Source organism: Magnolia sinica, chromosome 4 (assembly GCF_029962835.1).
Source record: "Magnolia sinica isolate HGM2019 chromosome 4, MsV1, whole genome shotgun sequence".
Lineage (NCBI taxonomy): Eukaryota > Viridiplantae > Streptophyta > Magnoliopsida > Magnoliales > Magnoliaceae > Magnolia > Magnolia sinica.
In genome coordinates this window covers 7995706-8000870 of record NC_080576.1, presented here as the reverse complement: position 1 = coordinate 8000870, position 5165 = coordinate 7995706, and the positions used below count along the sequence as shown (strand labels likewise).

The 5165-nt window shown below is 40.9% G+C and overlaps 1 non-coding gene across 1 annotated transcript; it reads left to right on the top strand.

Annotated features, from left to right (window-relative positions):
- Window positions 1–4704: 4704 nt before the first annotated feature.
- Window positions 4705–4811, top strand: LOC131244738 (small nucleolar RNA R71). The gene has a single exon (XR_009170515.1). It is a non-coding gene; the product is annotated as a small nucleolar RNA R71 (small nucleolar RNA).
- Window positions 4812–5165: the final 354 nt, after the last annotated feature.

Below are 5165 nucleotides of genomic sequence, written 5' to 3'. Positions count from 1 at the left end.
AAAATAGGAAACCTACCTATACCTCCATCAGACTAGGAAATCAATCCTGGTAAACAGGATCAGCCAAAGGTATGGACATGTCCTCTGAATCAAATTTCTCGACAAATGGCTTTAAGCGATGTCCATTTACTTTAAACTCCTTGCCATTGTCAGGATCCCTTATCTCAACGGCCCCATGAGAATACGCAGTGACCACAATGTAAGGGCCGGTCCAATGAGATCGAAGCTTACCTGGAAAGAAATGTAATCGAGAATTATACAAAAAGACTTTCTGACCAGGTGTGAATGATTTTCGTAGAATACGTTGGTCATGAAACGCCTTCATTTTATCTTTGTAAATTCTCGAGTTCTCGTACGCATCGTTCCGGATTTCTTCAAGTTCATTTAATTGAAGTTTACGTAGCGAGCCAGCGTTGTCCAGATTGAAATTCAGATTTTTGATCGCCCAGTACGCTTTATGTTCTAACTCCACAGGCAAGTGACAAGCTTTCCCATAGACAAGTCTAAAGGGAGACGTTCCAATAGGGGTTTTAAAAGCAGTACGGTATGCCCATAAGGCATCGGTCAATCAGATTGACCAATCCTTAAGATCAGGGTTAACCGTTTTCTCTAATATATGTTTGATTTTCCTATTGAAAATCTCAGCTTGTCCACTTGTGGATGGTATGGGGTGCTCACCTTATGAGAGATACCGTATTTCTTCATTAAGCTCTCGAATGGTCTATTATAAAAGTGTGAACCCCTATAACTAATGATGGCTCGAGGCGTACCGAACCGCGAAAGGATGTTCTCTTTTAAGAATTTAATGACCGTGCGATGGTCATTATTTCGACACGGAATTGCTTCGACCCATTTAGTGACATAATCTACGGCGAGCAAAATATACAAATTTCCAAAAGATTGGGGGAATGGTCCCATGAAATCAATGCCCCAACAATCATATTTCGACGGGACAATGCTCTCAATTTTTGACAACGCTCACAAGCCTTGCAAAACTCATGAGTGTCCCTGAACATAGTGGGCAACTAAAAGCCACACTATAAAATCTTGGTCATAGTCTTTTTAGCAAAAAAGTGACCACCACAGGCCTGTGAGTGACAAAAGGAGATGACACTCTGATGCTCATCGTTTGGCATACATCTCTTCAGGATTTGGTCTAGGAAATATTTAAACAAATAAGGATCATCCCAGAAAAAGTTACGTACCTTGGTGAAAAATTTCTTCTTATCTTGCGCAGTCCAATATGTCGGTATGGAACCTGTGGCAAGATAATTAGCAATATCAGTGAACCAAGGTGAATGGGAGACTCTGAACAATTGTTCATCAAGGAACATATCATTGATATGTGTCGTTTCAAGGGAATCAGAGGGATTAAGGCGAGAAAGATGGTCAGCCACTACGTTCTCTACTCCCTTTTTATCTTTTATTTCTAGGTCGAATTCCTGGAGTAGGAGGATCCATCGTATTAAGTAGGGCTTAGCATCATTCTTGGACAGAAGATACTTGAGCACCGCGTGATCAGTGTAAATAATGATCTTGGATTCAATCAAGTAGGACCGAAATTTGTCCAAAGTGAACACTACGGCCAAGAGTTCTTTTTCCATAGTCGAGTAGTTCACTTGGGCAGGATTTAGAGTCTTACTCGTATAATGAATAACGTAGGATTTCTTATCTTTTCTTTGGCCTAGAACTGCCCCAAGAGCATAATCAGATGTGTCGCACATAAGTTCAAAAGGAATGCCCCTGTCGGGTGGTTGTATGATGGGTGCACTAGTCAACATGCCCTTAAGCTTAGTGAAAGCTTCCTGTCATGGCTCAGTCCACTCGTATGGTGCATCCTTTTGAAGTAGACTACATAAAGGACGAGAGAGGAGACCAAAGTCCTTTATAAATCACCTGTAAAATCCTGCGTGTCCTAAGAAGGATCGCATGTCTCTAATGTTCTTGGGTGGAGGTAGGTTAGAAATAAGATCGATTTTTGCCTTATCCACCTCGATTCCTTTGGACGAGATAATATATCCAAGGACAATTCCCTTATGAACCATGAAATGACACTTCTCCCAATTAAGTACCAAGTTCTTTTCTTCACATCTTTTCAGCACACATTTAAGACTCTCTAAGCACTCGCTGAAAGATGAATCGAAAATAGAGAAATTGTCCATGAAGATCTCTAGATATTTTCCTACCATGTTAGAAAAGATACTCATCATACATCGCTGAAAGGTGGCAAGGGCATTACATAATCCGAATGGCATCCTTCTGTAGGCAAAGGTTCCGTAGGGACATGTAAATGTGGTCTTTTCCTGGTCGTCAGGGGCGATTTCAATCTGATTGTAGCCCTAATACCCGTTAAGAAAACAGTAATAGGAATGACCAGTTAGCCTTTCCAAGATTTGATCAATGAAGGGCAAAGGAAAGTGGTCTTTCCTCGTGACGGTATTCAGCTTCCTATAGTCAATGCACATTCTCCAACCAGTAGTAACTCTAGTTGGCACGAGTTCATTATTGGCATTAGCTACGATGGTGATCCCAGACTTCTTAGGAACTACCTAAGTTGGACTCACCCATTGACTATTGGATATGGGGTATATGATACCCACATCCAATAGTTTAAGAACCTCGGCCTTAACCACTTCCCTCATGTTTAGATTTAATCTACGTTGTGATTGCCAAGCGATCTTAGCATTATCCTCAAGATAAATGCGGTGAGTACAAATCGAGGGGTCGATTCCCTTGAGGTCCGCTATCGTCCATCCAAGGGCTCCCTTATGCTCAATGAGAGTAGATATGAGCATACTCTCCTGTTCTTTCTCCACGTGGGCAGAGATCACCACCGGGTATGTCTCATCTTGACCTAAATAGACATATTTTAAATCAGAGGGCAAAGGTTTTAGGTCAAGTTTCGGTGGCTTGAGGTTAAACGGTAGAGGCACTACATCAGTTTGGGGCAACTCTTCAAATTGTGGCCTCCACCAGTTAACTTCAAGTACCGGTGCAGTATCAAGCAAGGCACACGTTTCCCTAATCATGTCATCATCAAAATCATGGGAGTGGGCCAGGCACGTCTCTAGAGGGTTAGAGGATAAGGTCAGAGGTGTCATATCTTCCACTAAAGAGTCAATCATGTTAATATCGTGGAAATCATCATCATCCTCTAAGTTTCTGCCGTTATTGAAAAAGATGTTTGACTCCAATGTCATATTCCCAAAGGACATAGTCATAACACCATTCCTGCAATTGATAATTGTGTTTGATGTGGCAAGGAATGGGCGACCAAGAATGACGGGAATCTGAGTGCTCATGTTATTGATGGGTTTGGTGTCCAGGATGATAAAATCTACAGGGTAGTAAAATCTATCAACTTGGACCAACACATCCTCAATTATCCCTCTTGGTACACGAACAGAGTGATCAGCAAGTTGTAGTGTGGTTAGGGTGGGTTTTAAATCACCCAAACCTAACTGTTTGCATACCAAGTAGAGAATCAGATTGACGCTCGCTCCTAAGTCAAGAAGTGCAAAATCAATTCGATGATCTCCAATTACACATGATATGGTTGGGCTATCGGGATCCTTGAATTTCTGTAGCACCTCTTGCTTTAGGATGGTACTCACTTTCTCAGTCAAGAAGATCTTCTTTTGAATACTCTGCCGTTGTTTGGTCGTGCATAAGTCTTTCAGAAATTTGGCATATGAAGGTATCTGTTTTACAACATCAAGTAGAGGGATGTTGACTTTCACTTGTTTCAACACCTCTAGGATATCCTGAGAGTTAGAGAGATGTTTTGGTGTGACCAACCGTTGGGAAAATGGAGCAACTGGCTTTTCTATAAGTTCCGGTTCTACTTTTTGTGGGGCATCACTAGATCCATCATTGTTGTCCTCTTTCGGTTTTTGAGGCTTTTCGGGCCTAACCGGAAGGGTTTTATTAATGATCTTCCCACTCCTAAGAGTGGTGATGGATTTAACATGCTCTATTTGATTTGAAGAGCTGGGATTACTTATCTCGTACTGCGGTTTAGGATTGGGAAGCGGTTGTGCAGGAAGCATCCCCTTTTCTATAACCATCATACGTGAATCCATCTTTTGCATAAAGTCTCACATTGCATGGGTCAGCTCTTGCATGAAATTTTGAACCAGTTCTTCTTGAGGTTTCCCCTGATTTGGATTTTGATTGAAGAAACCTTGAGGGCTAGCAGTTTGTCCATTTCTCCAACTAAAGTTTGGATGACTTTTCCAACCAGGATTGTACGTATTAGAGGTTGGTCCATTAAAAGGTCTTTGATAATTATTTACAGCATTGGATTGTTCATTCAATACTTCTCGAAAGGCAGGTATCGTAGGACAATTTTCAGTTGTATGAATGTTGCAATCACATATGCCGTAAACACTTTCATTAACCTTATCATTCTTTCCTTCCATGGCCTCAACTTTTCTTATGAGCATAGTTACTTTATACTTGAGATCATTCTCTTCTTTCAAGAGATACAATCCACCTTTCTCCTTTAATTGAGTCGGCCTAGACGTGGTGTTAGATTTTGGGTAATAATCCCATGATTGTGTTTTTTCAGCAAGACTATCACGGTAATCCCATACCTCATCGACATTTTTATTAATGAATTCTCCATTACACATTGTCTCGACAATTTGGCGCATGGAAGATGTCAGTCCATCGTAGAAAAAATTTGTAATGCACCACGTTTCAAAGCTGTGTTGTGGGCATGAATTGACCAAATCCTTGAACCTTTCCCAACATTGGTAAAATGTTTCATCCTCCTTTTGGGTGAAGTTCATGATTGCTTTTCTAAGGGTAATCGTTTTATGATGTGGAAAAAATTTCTTTATAAATTTCCTTTGCATATCATTCCATGTGCTAATGGTCTAGGACGCAGTGAATGTAACCACGTCTTAGCCTTCTCCTTTAAGGAAAAAGGAAAGAGTCTCAGCCTGACTATGTCCTCAGACACATTTTGAAAATATAAAGTGGCTATGATCTCATCAAACTCTTTCAAATGTAAATATGACTCTTCAAATTCAAGCCCATGGAACTTAGGAGGGAGTTGGATAACCCCTGACTTGATGTCTATATGTCCTGTATTTTCAGAAAAAATCATGCATGAGGGCGTACTCACCCCCGCTGGTTGTAAATAATCTCGTAAAGTACGT